Source organism: Bos taurus, chromosome 17 (assembly GCF_002263795.3).
Source record: "Bos taurus isolate L1 Dominette 01449 registration number 42190680 breed Hereford chromosome 17, ARS-UCD2.0, whole genome shotgun sequence".
Classification (NCBI taxonomy): domain Eukaryota; kingdom Metazoa; phylum Chordata; class Mammalia; order Artiodactyla; family Bovidae; genus Bos; species Bos taurus.
In genome coordinates, this window is record NC_037344.1 from 4,056,356 (window position 1) to 4,072,445 (window position 16,090).

At 47.0% G+C, this 16,090-nt stretch overlaps 1 protein-coding gene across 4 annotated transcripts in view; it reads right to left on the reverse strand.

The window, feature by feature from the left end:
• TMEM131L (transmembrane 131 like) overlaps positions 1 to 16,090 on the reverse strand; it is a 175,298-nt gene that overhangs the window by 60,543 nt on the left and 98,665 nt on the right. Inside the window, exon 1 of one of the 4 annotated variants that reach the window (XM_059875904.1) lies at positions 7,294 to 8,338. The gene's annotated coding sequence lies outside the window, so the exon portion shown is untranslated. 4 annotated transcript variants of the gene reach the window in all.

Consider the following 16,090-nt stretch of genomic DNA (forward strand, 5'->3'; position numbering starts at 1 on the left):
ATGTTTCCATTAATGATCACACATGAAAACTTCTCATTTAAAGAATATAATGCATGAAATATGAAAGAATTACTTAGATTACCCAATTACTTAGTAGATTCCCTTTCACGGTTTTTCTCACACGTGCTGACTCTCTTTAAACACGTTTACTTGTGTGGTTGTGCCCGTCTCAGTGGCACCACGCAGGATCTTCATTTGCAGTGCATGAACGCTGAGTTGCGGCGTGTGGGATCTAGCTCCCTGATCGGGGATCAAACCTGGGTGCCCTGCACTGAGGGCCCGGAGCTTTAGCCACTGGACGACCAGGGAAGTCCCCCTTTCACAATTCTGAATGCTAAACCCTAGAGGTCTTATCCAGGTAAATCTCTTCTGCCCACATGTGCCTTTGGAACACAGAGCCCACGTAAGTCATGTGACCGATCATTCCAGCCAGTGGCCCACCCACATGGTGCTACGTGAAACACATTCCATACAGGAAATGATTTTGTATAAAATGAGTACTTTCCTGGTCCCTTCTACACAGCGCTCACACTCTTTAACCGCAGTCCTAAGTTAGCGTCTCCTATGCAGCAGACAGGCTCAGCTGACTCACCAACAGGTGCTGAGGGTTAACTTACCCTGATATTAACCAGCCCTCACCACTACCACTAACCTGGTTTTCACATATGTAACCACTGAAACAGAATTTACTTATGTTGCCAGGCCCACTCACTAAAGTATCTGTAAAATCCTAAGAACTGGCTGAAATGAGTTTATTTATTTATTTTAAGGGAAAAGAGTTCAGCACACGTACATATTTTCCCTTACCCACATCGTTTTAGAAAAGGCAGTGCGGCCAAGTGACTTTGCAGTCAACACAGATTCAGGATGAAACCCCAGACATGAAACCTTGGGGATGTTCTCTACGAGCCTTTTCCAGGACTCAGCTTTCTCTTGCATAAAGCAGAGGTAATGGGCTCATGGACGTGTCAGCAGCGTTAAATGAGACACATGCCAATCACAGCACACCAAACAGACCCTCAAAGGGAGCATTTGCTTGTTTATTCACAATTAATGCATTCCATTAATGAAATCCCACAAGTAACTTAAATGCTTCTAGAAAGTATTTTCTCCACATCCAAGTTGTTAGAAGGGGGGACTTCCCTGGTGGTCCAGCGGTTAAGAACCCATCTTGCAACGCAGGGGACGCGTGTTCGATCCCACAAGCCTCAGGGCATCTAAGCCTGTCAGCTGCAACCAAGACCCAGTGAAGCCAAATAAATGATTTTTTTTTTTAAGTTGTTAGAAAAGAAACTCCTCTCCCCCAAACCTTTGGTTTCCAAGGGACTTTTTTTTCCCCTTAAACGCTCCAAATTCTTCTTGTCTTACCTCATAATTGGTTCAGAGCTCAAGAAAAGAGAGAGAAGTCATCCACTGTACTCCACCTCCCCCTCCCCCAACCCCTGAAATGTGCCAGGAATCATGAAAGACTAAACGCAGTGTGGAGAGCAAGCTAACACTGACTACGAAGATGTCCAGTGGGACCAAGTGGCAGCGGCCTGCCCTGTGCAACGTTCCTAGCCTCTACAGCCGGCAGCTGGCTTGAGCTACCACAGCCGGGCTGGCAGCTTCAGGGCCTCAGTGGGCTTCCACCGCAGTGGGTCACGGCGGCTCAACCCGACGGCAAGCAGCTATTTTATACAACTGGCTGATGCCGGGCCATAAGCAAAGGTAAGGGAGCCCTGAAGGCCTGGCCCGTCCTTGAGCGGGGGCCCCGGCCCTGCACGAGTGCAGGAGCAACACCACACGGCTCTGACCCAAGTAGGCACGGCACAGAGGGGGCTGTGAAAGAAAGGGCGTCTCCGTGGGAGACAGCATGGTGGTTCCTCAAAAAAGTAAACGCGGAACCTCAGCATGGTCCAGGGGATCCGCTCCTGGGTGCACGCCCGGAAGTGACGGCAGGCGCTCCAGCAGGTATTTCTACACCTAGACTCACAGCAGCATTATCCACAGTAGCCAGATGGAGACAGCCCAAAACCCACAGACAGCTGAACACGGGATATACACAGAAGGGAGTATTATTCAGTCAACAGGGGAGGGAATTCTGACACCTGCTACCACATGGCTAACCCTTGAAGACACCTGTGCTAAATGAAAAAGGCCAGTCACAAATGGACAAACCTTTAAAACAACTCTTATTGGAGAAGGAAATGGTAACCCACTCCAGTGATCTTGCCTGGAGAATCCCAGGGACGGGGGAGCCTGGTGGGCTGCCGTCTATGGGGTCGCACAGATTCGGACACGACTGAAGTGACTTAGCTTAGCTTAGATTATGTATATTTTATTACAATTTAAAATCCTTTTTTGGGGGTGCTGCACCACACAACATTAAGGATCACAGCTGCCTGACCAGGGATCGAACCTGTACCCCCATGCAATGGAGTGCAGAGTTCAACCACTGACCTCCACGGAAATCCCGGAAGGACAAATGCTGTACGAGTCCACATATGCGGGAACACAGGACAGTCAAATTCGGGACAGAAAGTAGAATAAGGTTTACAAGGGACTAAGGAGGAATCGCTGCTTAACGGGGGCAGGGTTTCAGTCTGGGTGGACAAAGAAGTTCTGGGGGTGGATGGGGGTGGTAGCCACACAGCAATGTGAGTGTAATTCACGCCACTGAAGTGTACACTTAAAAACGGCTAAAATGGTAAGCAAATCGGGGGTTACCACAGGAAAAAAGGCGGGGGAAACAAAACAAAAAGGTATCCCAGAGTCAGGGCTCTCGTCAAGATAGAGAGAGCTTCCAGAACACGAAGGGAGCTGCGCTGAGTCCAACACCAGGCAGGCAGTATGGACAGGCTGCTCCAAATTCTGTTCCTTCTTATGCATTATCTTCAGGCCAGGAGTCAGAACTGTGAAAGGGTCTGTTTACTTTCATGCGGTTGGTCCGCAGACTCAAGAATTCCTCTCTAACTCACTGGCCCCACAGCTGACAACCGTCTAAATGCCAACTGCCACTTCCGATTTTCAAGATCCAAAGAGGTAGATTTATCCAGGGGTAGCAGCTCTTACAATACCTAAAGAAGCAATAAGGGTATTCTTATTAAAGAGACATGCTGTCATCTGGGCTTGGGGCAGAGAAGCAACGTAACAAAAGCACTGCATGCGTGAAGAAGGCAACCGCTAAGGGCTGTCCTTGGAACGGTCAGGCTCACTCCAGAAATCAGAGCGGTTAGAGAAACATTCTCGTCTTCCCATCAGGACAAGAGTAACTACAACAAAAAGAGGATGGCAGACTGATGAAGCAGGAGGGAGAGAGGGCTGCCCTCTGAGACAGGCTGACACCTTTGGGAATGACTAGACAAGGTACAACAGAAAAGGAGATCACGCTGCCCGGCTCAGCGGGCAGCCAGGGACAGCCTGGAGTCGACTCAAGTGATGGAGCTGCATCTTTGCGCTTGCTTGAGCTTTAAAAACCCACCAAAACTCTCCTACTCAAGGAAGACAAGCAAGATCTCAGAGGACTGGAACTGCTCCTTCAAAAGGCAACAGACTCAATTCTAGGAGCTTTGGGGAAACACACTTCTAAAGCCGGGTACAGACCCGCAGTGAGACAACTGAGGACCCATGTACATCTCTAAAGACGGAGACAGCTCTGCCGAGGACTACAGAAACCGGGAAGGCAGCGAGGCAGGGAGACGGCAGGAAGAGGCCTGTGCCCTGAGGGAACGCGCTTCCAAAGTTGATGGAATCAGGGCTCAGTCTGACAGAAGGCAAAGCATCGAGGAGACCCATTCAAGGGAGCCAGGGAGAACCAGCCAGACTGACCCCAGCCCTGTATTCAACGTTGGTCCACTGGGAAGGCGTCGCCAACAGACGAGCACCCAGTGTGGGGAAGAGACACAAACTCAGCAGACCCAGAACCTAGCAACTGTACCTCTCATGCTTTGGGAGAACTCACAAGAAAATATCTAGAGGAACATCTCGAGGAAAAACTACCTCTAGACCAAACAAGAAGGAAAAGGTTGAAAGGGGGCAGTGGGGTTGCACCAATTACAGCACACAGCAGGAGCTTACAAGTGGGAGGGACAAGGCACCAGCAAAAGCAGCTGGTTAAACAGAAACTCATCCGAGCCTCGCTGACGGAAGAGGGGACAGGAATAAACCAGCACAGCCTGAGGGCAAAGGATGGCAGGCGCACAAGCCGGAGGAGGGGGCACAGGACTGGGGCCCAGGTGCTAACCCCCCACTGGGCCCCCAGCCCCCAGAATGTCAACCACAGTTCCCCGTCAGGAGTCTGCTGCAAACAAGCTCCACCCGAAACCAGCAGGATGAAAAGGAAACACCTTCCCACAGAGCAGATTCCAGGACTCTCTGTGAGAGGTGGGGAAACCACATCCCACATCAGGCACAGGTCTCAAAGTACTCCCCACCCGCCACTCCATCCTGAAACAGAGCAGGGGCTCCACTCTGCAGAGGAATGCCTGCAACACGGGCTCCCTGCAGCAGGCAGGGGACAGACGCACGGCCACTGCAAGCCTCTCGGAGTCGCTTCCCAAGAGAGGAGGTGGCAGGCGCAGGTGGCTCCACCTCCGATTCCCCTCTGGACAGGCAACCTCTGCCCGTGGAGCTTAGGTCCAGTGGTGAGGGCTCCACCTTTTAACGCAGGGGGTGTGGGTTCAATCCCTGGTCAGAGTTTTTTGCCTCATGGCCAAAAAACCAAAACATAAAAAAGACAGAAGCAATACTGTAACATATTCAATAAAGACTTTTTTTTTTTTTTTAAAGGGCACAGGTCTTAGTCTCAGAACAACCGGCACACACTGAAACTGAAACCACAGGTGCTCTCTCTCGGCCTCCACCCCTCTCTCTGGCAAATGACGAAATACCGGTGCCAGCTCTGCTCAGAATGCATGCCCTGAGGGCTGGGGGGCACGCTTTCCAAGTTTGGTGGATGTAAGGTTGATAATGTAATACTCCTACGTGTCAGAATTCTAGATCAAGAGAGACTTGGTGTTGAACTATATGCCTCCTGAAGCCCTGGGAAAGCACGCACATCCTCGTGGGGAGGGGTGGGGGCCAGGCTGGGGCTGCTGGCTCCCCTGCTGCACACAGGCACGGAGCACCTCCCTAAGACATAAGACAAAATAAGGAATGAGGGAGGACTTCAAATGCTCTGCATGTTAACTCACAGCCCAACAAAGTCTGATATGGGAGTAGAGCCTCCAACTTTCATGTTGTATGAATCTCTGAATTTTAAATTTCTCCCTGAGAGTTCATAGTAGGAGAGAGTTGATACACAAAACTTTTTAAAGTGATAAATGCATTTCAGATAAGTTCTAAACTTTTTACATGTATTAATTTATTCAACAGCTACAGCACTCCTAAGAGGTAGCACTATTATCTGTATTATAAACAGACATAAAAAGATTAGGTAATCTGGCCAAGATTACTCAGAACCAAGACTTTAATCCAAGTGGGTTTTAGAATTCACTTTATTTACTACACTATACAGCTCTAGGATGGGGCATCTGTACAAGGCTGGAGTTGTTTTTTTAATTGGAATATCTTAATTCTGCTATTTGAGCCTCTTTCAAAGCTCTGGGGAGCTATACTGGATACTCAGAAAGAACCTGGGATGGGAACCATGAGGACATGCACTTCAGGCTCGGGGCACAGAGTGGCTTTGGAGCAGACCACTGATGGGTTACTATAGGGCGGCTGAGAGCTTCCCGGGGCAAACCCAACGGCGCGCCCCAGCAGTCCCCCAAACGAGGGCTGGTAAACCGAAAGGAGAAGGAACAGGCTCGGAAAGGAAAGTGTATGGCCACAAGCAGTCAGCTCACCTCCGTGTCAGGGGTGGGGGGCAGGGGGGAGGCTTAACCACAGGTAAGTCCAATATGTCAAAGGTACAAAACCAAGGAGCCAATGGCATAAGGAAATTAAACAGGGATACTCCCGCCCCTCTGCCCCAGCCTGCCTTCCCCTCAAGGCGGAGGCGGTCACCTATGAGTGGGCCAGACAAGGAGCCTGTACTGCAGGCAGGGTGGCAGGCTGGGGACTATCGGAGGAGCTGGTTTCTTTCCTCCTCCTCTCTACACCCTGGGGAAGGGTGCTTGTCCTGGATTCAAACATCCCTTCCACAAGAGGAAATGCGGATGGCCGACAGGCACACGAACGGATCACTGCTAGTCATCAGGGGAAAGCAAATCAAAACCACATGAGGTATCACCTCACACTTGTCAGAACAGCTATCCTCAAAAAGACCACAAGTTACAAGTGCTGGTGAGGATGCGGAGAAGAGGGAACCCTTGTACGCTCTAGGTGGGAATGTAAATTGGTGCAGCCACTCTGGAACACCAGGGCTTCCCTGGTGGTTCAGACGGTAAAAAAATCCACCTGCAGTGTTCGATCCCTGGGTTGGGAAGATCCCCTGAAGGAGGGCACGGGAAACCACTCCGGTATTCTAGCCTGGAGAATCTCCACGGACAAAAAAGCCTTGTAGGCCACAGTCCATGGGGTTGCAAAGCGTCAGACACAACTGAGTGACTATCACACACAGCGTGGAAAACAGTCTGGAGGTTTCTCAAAGAACGAAAAATAGAACTACCATACGATCCAGCAATTCCACACCTGGGTATACATCTAAAGGATACAAAAACACTCATTTAAAAAGATACATGCATCCCAATGTTCCTAGCAGCATTATTTACAACTGTCAAGATATGGAAGCAACGACAGATAAATGGATAAAAGTGGAATATACATATACAATGGAAGACTACTCAGCCATGGAAAAGAATGAGATTTTGCCACTTGCAACAACGTGGATAGACTTAGAGATTATTATGCTAAGTGGAGTAAGTCAGACAAATATGGTATGGCATCACGTACATGTAGAATCTAAAAACTACAACTAACTTGTGAATCAGACAAAAAAGCAGCAGACTCACAGACATAAAGATCAAACCAGTGGTTACCAGTGGGGAGACGGAAGGAGGGTGGGGTAAGACAGAGGCAGGAGATTGAGAGATATAAACCATTCTGTCACATAAACTAAGCCACAAGGATACACTGTACAACACAGCGAATACAGGCACTATTTTACAACTAGAAATGAAGTATAACCTTTAAAACTGTGAATCACTATATTTAGTGTACACTTGTAACTTACATAACACTACACATCAACCTTTCCTCAACTTTTAAAAAAGTCCCTTCCAATGGGCCACACCAAGGTCTACCCTTGGGGACAGGGAGTTAGCACCTCTGACTCAAAACTGTCAGCTGACACAGGAGAACGCGGCTTACCAGCAATATAAAGAAGGCATTTTAGTGCTCCAGCTTCTGATTCTTATCCACCAGTCAGAACTCAAGGGGAAAAGTGCTGTTTATTAGACATGTTCAAATCTTCTCTAACAGAAGCTTCTAGAATATTCTAACACAGTTAATGTTGGCAGGACAACAAAAAAGATTCATGAATCTCCCTGGTGACGCAGTGCTAAAGCGTCTGCCTGCCAACACAGGGACACAGGCTCAATCCCTGGTCCAGGAAGATCCTACGTGCCTCAGGGCAGCTAAGCCTGCGTACCACAACTACCGAGCCAGTGCTCTGGAGTACACGCTCGGCAACAAGAGAAGCCAGCACCATGAGCAGCCCACTGGCCGCCACCGAAGAGCAGCCTGCGCGCAGCAACGAAGACCCAGCACAGCCCAAAGGAAATTAGCTAACTAATTAAAAAAAAAAGACTCCTTTCATAACTTTGTCAATAGCTGAAATTGCACCTTCTTGCTTTTTAAGGTGATTTATTCAGTCCTTAGGGAGGCCTGGCACACTGCAGTTCACGACTGAACAAAAACAATTCAATCCTCAAGCATTTATTTACTACAAGTTATCTGATGAGGCTGAGGCTCTGTGCCAGGTGATAAAAAAAAATTCTGATTAGAACATGATTGCTGCTCCTACGGTGCTTATAATCTTAGTGAAGGAAAACACACACCAAAAAAACCTTCCAGCATATTATCCTTGCTACGACTGGGGTCTCACACGTTTTTCAGTAAGGAGCTAATCAATTTTCCCAGGAGGCAAAAAAGGGACCAAGCAAATGCTGAGGTAATAGAGGGACCAGGAAACTGTTCCAGAACACTGTTGAGCTCTGCCGAGAGAACAGACACTTCAGAGCTGCAGGGGCTGATGGGTGGGGCAGGAGGGAAGAACGCCCCTGGCTGGGGGTCGGGGTTATACCACACCCACACCTCTGGGTATCTTCCTGGGCTCCACCAGGATCCCTCCTGGCTGCTACTTGCCAATCCTCTATCTCTTCCAAACTCCCATCCCACTGAGTCATTTTCACTGGAGGCGCCAATGAAAAAAAAATTTTTTTTAATAAAGCAGTTTCTTTGCTTTAAAAGCTGTATTCTGAGATAGGTAGGTAATGCAATATATTTTCCTAACATACAGTAATAACTCTCCAGAGTTGGACAGCCTAATGTTATTATGTTAAAAAAAAAAGATAACTTTTATCAGGCAAATTAGTGTTATTAGAAACATTATGATTCTACCCAGACTGTTAGGAATTCTTAATTATCACACCCAGAAAAGCTGTGTATTTCATTTAACTAATTATGTAAGATCTCAGGAAAACACGGCAGCTACTGAGCCCTTTAACCTTTCCCTGTTTTTATTTTCCAGCTCCAGATCCTCGTTCAGACCTTTGCAACTGGTGAGTGAGAAACCCGCCCCTTTCCACTTCTCCGTCAAACTGTGGCTGGAGCCGTTCCTCGCCTCCTCCCAGCAGAGTTTACAGCTTCCCTTGCGCACGGCCACCCTCACTTGACAGGGATCAGCACCTCGGCAGCAGCAGTGAGGCACAGGACAGCACTTGGGGCGCCCCCCCCCACCCCCGCCCAGCCTGGCCCCACGGCCCAGCCCACACCTGTCCCGCCGGGGGGGGGGGCAGGGGGCAGGCCCGGGGCCGGCGGCGCGCCCAAGCCAGCCTGCGCCAGGCTTAAACGGGCAGGAACGCCAGGGCCGAGGTACATTAGATACCACCCAGAAGATCCAGAAATAATCTCCCCTTTACACAATCTAGTAACAGGACGCCGTGCCGGGAGGACAGCTCCCACCACGCACACAGGAGAGCTCAGCAAGGAGGTGAGGACACGTGCCCCTTGCTCCCAGTGCTGAGGCGCTGGTGCCCAGCTCTAATGTTTCACTCCTCTGGTTTCCTGCGCTTTCTTAAAATTACGCTGTAATTTATCATCATCACAATCTCCCTTTGAGAGAATTCAATACTATGATACCATCTTAGGACACACATATAAAGAAAAAGCACTTTTACTCGGTGGGCACTGTGTGTCATTGGTTTCCCTTGAAAGCCTCTCTGTTTCCCATACTGCCTTATAATTCCATCTTTGACAATAAATATTATTTTACAGTGATTCCAATAATAATTATTTAACTCTCTGAGACAACGTCATTGTTATAGGGGCCTTATATGCCAGATTCTAAGAGAATGCTAATTTTAAATTCTTTTTTGCTCAAATAAATCACTAAAAAGTTTCTCAAATCTCAATGGCTTGGATCCAAAACAACATTAAAGAAAAACGTTAAAAAAATAGAACTTCTTGGGACTTTCCTGGTGGTCCAGACTCTGTGCTTCGACTGCAGGCGGCAAGTGTAACCCGTGGTCCGGGAACCAAGATCCCACACACCGCATGGCACAGCCAAAAACCAAATGAATAAAAACAGAACTTCCTGCTTTTTCGTGAGCCTAACACAACTCTATTTACATATTACATCCCACTATATACTTTCTAGTTATAATCACAGAATGCAGTCTAGCTTATATTTTTTGCTTGCAGACATTTCTACATAGCATTATAACTGTAATTTGGAACAATGACTTAATATTGTACTATGCTGACACACTTAAATTTATCACACCCTTTCCCCACGTTTGAGCCTTTAAGCTGTTTCTACTGTTTTTGCCATTATATAAATGCTGCAAAAAAATTTTTATCCGCATTTATCTTTCCTGGAACATCAATTACGAAGTCAACAATATGAAAATCATTACCTGGGGAAAAATTTAAAGCAAACTCAGCCGGGACTGCCAATCCTAGCTGTGTCCTCAACCTCCACCAAGTAACCTAAACTCTAAGACCATTCTACAATTTCTAAAATAAGAATTTTAATACCACCTGCCCTGGTAGTAAATCTGTAGAAGGTCATCTGGTTGATGTGGTGAAAAGGTGAACTTACACAAATCTTAGATATTATGTCGAGGTGATGTGCTATTTGGGGCACTTAACTCGGATGCCCACTGACTCATCTACCTATTAAAAACTCTGGGGGCTGCCCTCAATGTACTAACTGCTGAGCTGATGCTGAGATTATAAAAATGAAGGAGAGACAGGCCTGGGCCCAGAGAGCCTCGTGGTAGAGTAGGGGAAGGAGGCAGCCCAGGAACCTCAATGTTGAAGCAGGCTTGAACCACGTGTCGAGGGACCTGAGCAGACATTGGCCCGGGGATCTGACAAGGAAGGGGTGGCTGAACTGGGTCTCAAAGGATGGAAACAGAAGGATAACGGGAGTTAGAATGGGAAAAAAGCTTGTGAATGGGGAGACTGCTTGGAGAAAGGGATGACAAGGGCTGCAAGCAAGAGTGGTTTATGAGGCCAAAGCTGAGAAGAGCAGGGGTATCTCTGAGGATGGAGAAGACGCTGGACCTGGGGGATGAAGGGCCCCAGGTCCCAAGCCAGGATGCTTGTGCTGGGTCCTGCAAACAACGGGGACCCAGCGATGCAGTGACCAGGGAGAAGAGCTCTGTTTAAGGAGACATCACCAGCCCGTGTGGCGGGTGCATTGGAGGCAGGAACGCCTGACCGCGGAATGATCCAGGTGCCAAACGCGGACAAGACTGCAACAAAGCGGAGCGACCTGGGAATCTCACTTAAACCCACTCACAGTGACACCTTGTCCACCAGGAACGCTCGCTCAATAAAGGTCAAAACAAATAAGAGGAGGACCAAAGGAAAAGGCAACTCAACTCCCTGTGTCGGCCGCCTTTCTTCCCCCAGAGCAGCTGCAATGTGCACCCTCCTGTCCCCTGAACTCAGCCACTGCTAGAGAACTCCCGGCCAGCACCAATTTAGACAGAAGACCAATCACACAAACACTCTTGGCTTCAGCATTAGAGAGTGAGCCATTTAATCCAATTTGACTGAGCAGGAAAAATGCAAAAGTCAGATATGAATGGACACACACAAAAAGGGCCAGAATGAGCTCAATACTACAAGAAAAAATTAGATAACCTAACAATTTTTCATGGGCACCCTAGTTTATTCCACAGGATGAACACATTTTTTTTTGTTATTCCAGAAAATAAACAGATCTTAAACTCAGGATTCATATTAAGAGGGCAGAACCAATTATAATCTACATGACATTATACATATTCACATTATTTTCCCCCCATTCACAGAAATAAGATCATCAGTTCAGTTGCTCAGTTGTGTCCAAGTGTTTGCCACTCCATGGACTGCAGCATGCCAGGCCTCCCCGTCTATCACCAACTCCTGGAGCTTGATCAAACTCACGTCCCTCAATTCGGTGATGCCATCCAACCATCTCATCCTCTGTCATCCCCTTCTCCCCCTGCCTTCAATCTGTCCCAGCATCAGGATCTTTTCCAATGAGTCAGTTCTTCACATCAGGTGGCCAAAGTATTGGAGTTTCAGCTTCAGCATCAGCCCTTCCAATGAATATTCAGGACTGATTTCCTTTAGGATGGATTGGCTGGATCTCCTTGCAGTCCAAGGGACTCTCAAAAGAGTCTTCTCCAACACCGCAGTTCAAAAGCATCAATTCTTTGGTGCTCAGCTTCCTTTATGATCCAACTCTCACATCCATACATGACTACTGGAAAAATTATAGCTTTGACTAGACAGACCTTTGTTGGCAAAGTAATGTCTCTGCTTCTTAATATGCTGTCTAGGTTGGTCTAGCTTTTCTTCCAAAGAGCAAGCATCTTTTAATTTCATGGCTGCAGTCACCATCTGCAGTGATTTTGGAGTCCAAGAAAATAAAGTCAATCACTGTTTCCCCATCTATTTGCCGTGAAGTGATGGAACCAGACCACCTTACCTGCCTCCTGAGAAATCTGTATGCACCTCAAGAGGTAACAGTTAGAAACAGGCATGGAACAACAGACTAGCTCCAAACTGGGACGGAAGTACGTCAACTGTATACTGTCACCCTGCTTATTTAACTTACATACAGAGGACATCATGCAAAATGCTGGGCTGAATGAAGCACAAGCTGGAATCGAGATTGCTGAGAAAAATATCAATAACCTTAGATATGCAGATGACACCACCTTTACGGCAAAAAGCAAAAAAACTAAAGAGCCTCTTGATGAAAGAGGAGAGTGGAAAAGCTGGCTTAAAGCTCAACATTCAAATAAGATCATATGGACATATTTTATTTGACCATTTTCCCTAAATGCACACTCTTTTAAGAAAGGAGGACGGAATATGAAACAAAACCCTTTTCAGGGTACTTAATTATACTCTGTGAGCTGAGGTTGGGCTCTGTCCTGGGGGTTTTACAAATGCTCATTTAACAATCCAGCAGGATAAAGTGGGCTCAGTGGAAAGCTCAGTGGAAAGCTCTGCTTTCAGGCCTGGAAGCAGACTGAGGAAGATCAGCTTCTGCTTTCATGGATGTAGTTAATTTTTCCTCCAGTTTGTATCTGTAAAATAAATCCTGTTTTTTTTTTTTTTTTTTTAAATTTCCCTGGTTGTCCAGTGTATAAGAATCTGCCTGGGAACACGAGTTTGTCACGAGTTTGATCCCTGATCCGAGAAGATTCCACATGCCTTGGGGCAACTAAGCCTGCTCACCACAACTGCTGGGCCCAGGTGCTGAGACTCCTGAAGCCCATGCACCTAGCACCCACGCTCCCCAACCACAGAGGCCACCAAAACGAGATGCCCGCATGCCAAACAGAGAGCACCCCTCTCCTCACTGCGACCATAGAAAGCCCGAGTGTGGCAGTAAAGACCCAGCACAGACGGAAAGTAATCTATTAATTTTAAAAATCAAATGAATCCATGATTTTTAAAGTAGCATGATGTAAACTTGATTTTGTAATAGCTGACTACATCTTTTAGAAGCTTGGAAGATACGACCAAGTACCGCCAGTCCCTCCAAGTGAGGCAGTGTGCGGTAAGCTACAAGGAAAAGTGAGCCGACGTGTTCTGACTGCAGAAACTTCTAGCTGCTGCTTTAGGAAGCAAGTTTAAGTGTGAGCAAAGACCCTATCTAAAAGATCCAGGACATATTCCTTTCTGCCTAAACCCTGCTCTTTAGCTTCTTTCCACCAGATACGCTTTCCACTCCATGCTGAAAAAGATGCAATTGTGAGCAATCCCTCCCACAAGCCCTAGCCCTCCGAGAGAAATGACTTCCCCAACTCGGCACCCACCCCAGATGATGGGTTCTGGACAACAGGAAGGAAGGAGACAAGAACAGGACAGAAAGAACATCAAAATAAAGACACTCCTTCCTGAGAAAGGACAGCTGGCAATCGTCCATCCATTTAAAACAATACAAAGACATTTTATGTCTGTGGTTCAAAGGTAAAAATATTGTAAAAAATAAATTTTGTAGGCTTTTTTGTTTCCCAGTGTATGTAGTAAGCCTTAAAAAAAGACTTTAAAATTTCTTTTTCTGAATCACCATAAAAATGAAAGAAATTTAGTAACTGACTTTTAAGAGAATTTTTTTAATATTTAGATCTCTGAATACTGGGCTCTAACAGAAGATCAGAACAAAAAAACTGAGCTTTATGTACAAACTCTTGAAATGTATTCTACATTGTCACATCACAAGAGCAGGGTCACTGTGCTGTGTTCACTGCTCTAACATTTCCTGGAACATTCGAGAGTGATAGCTAACAACTGTCTGCTGACTGATGGAGCAGCCTCAGAAAGTGACTTTACTAAACTCACAGATCCCAGTACAGATGAAACGGAAGGAGAGACTCTACTGCTGAGAATGGAGTCGAAGCTGACAGGTGCAAGGAAGAGCCGAGACAACCCAGTGGGGGAAGAACTGTCTGTTCCCCAGAGGTACTGGAGCACCGGAAACGCACGTGGAGAGAATGAACTCGGAACCCAAGCTCACGGCCCACACTAAAACGAAGCCAAAACGGGCCACAGACCTCACTGCAGGAGACGAACTGTAAACTCTCAGAAGAAGACAGGAGTAAATCTTCAAAACCCTGAGCCTTGCTAGATATGACACTAAAAGCATAAACGACTAAATAAAAAATAAGTAAACTGGAGTTCATCAAAATTAAAAATAAAAAGACAACCTACAGAATAGAAGAAAATATTTACAAATTGTGTCCCCGATGGAAGTCCAATATCTAGAATATACGAAGAACACTTACATCTCAACAATAAAAACAAAAACCCAATTTAAAAACGGGCAAAGGATTTGAATACACATGTCTCCAAAGAAGATATACACATTACCAAAAAGCACATGAAAAGATGCTCAACATCATTAGTCATTAAGGAAATGCAAATAAAAACCACATGAGATACCACTTCACGCCCACTAGGATGGCTATAAAAAAAACAAAACAAAAAACAGTAAAAAAAAAAAAAAAACAAGCCTTGGCAAAGCTGCAGAGAAACTGGAATCCTTGTATATTGTGGTGACATTATAAAACAATGGAACCACTCTGAAAACAGTCTGATGATTCCTCAAAATGTTAGACACAGAATTATCATGTGAGCCAGCAAAGGTTTACATCTACATATAAACCAAGAGAATAGAAGACATACATCCACACAAACTTGTCTGTGAATGTTCACTGAAACATTATTCATAACAGTCAAAATAATGAAAATGAATTAAATGTCCACCAACTGATAATGTTTAAACAAACTGTGGAATATGTCTATACAACAGTATAGTATTTGGCAATAAAAAGGAAGGAGATTGATGCCATGAATGAAACTTGAAAACATTTTGCTAAATGAAAGAAGCCAGTCACAAAAGACCACACAATTCACTTGCACGAAATGTCCAATACAGACAGATCTATACAGAAGGCACAGCAGTGGTTGCCAGGGACTAAGGCAGCGAAAACGTTCTAAAATTGGGTTGTGAGATCGGGGTGATGGTTGCACAATTCCGTGAGGGATCGGGAGGCACTTTAAGTGGCTGAATTTTGTGGGATGTGAATTATATGTTAGTAAGAGCTATTAAATATAAACAAAAAGGGAAAAAAGAAACAGAAAAGTTTCACACCAGCTAGAGCAGAAACATAAACCAAGAAAAGCCACTGCTGCGCTGGGCCACAGGGCAGGGAGCAACAGCCACTGCTCCTGATTGTGAGGTGGGGAACCTGCAGCGCCTTCCTGGGCCCCTCTGACAGCAGGCTCAGGCTGGGCCGGGGACAGGCAGAAAGCCGAGTCAGGGGGCCCTGTCTTCATGGGGCTTAATTCCTCAGAGGGAAGGAGAGACTGGGTATGGGATCATCTCAAGGGATATGAGTCCTAACGGGAAAGAACACAGCTGTACTGAAGTCTGACCAAGGTCCGAGCAGAATGGGAGAGGCAGCAAAGTCCCAGGAGCGCCCCGGTGAGAAAGGAGCGGTGACGTGCAGGTGCACGACGGGACGCGGGGAGGTGCGTCTGGGCACGTGGCAGGACCAGCCTGAGAGCAGAGGCGGGGAGAGGCCCACGCGGGCGGGGAGGACGGTGCCAGGCTTTCCAGACACAGCCCGTGCCGCTCAGGAAGGGGACTGGAAAGGCCCAAGCAGGCACTGGGGACCAAGGAAGGGGTTGCTGTGATGCCCAGATGACGAAGGCCCGGATGTGGGGAAGGGCAGAGGGCGTCAAAGGAAGGTTGGGCTCTGCCAGACACAGCGGATGACAGGCAAGCTCTCACCGAACCAAGGCCTCTCTCCGAGGCCCCTAACACCATGTATCCTTTAATCAACTCCATTAACTGAGGAGATCTGAACACTCGCCTTGCTTTTAATGCTTTTATCACCACTAGCACGGCACCAGGCATTCAGAGCTCTCA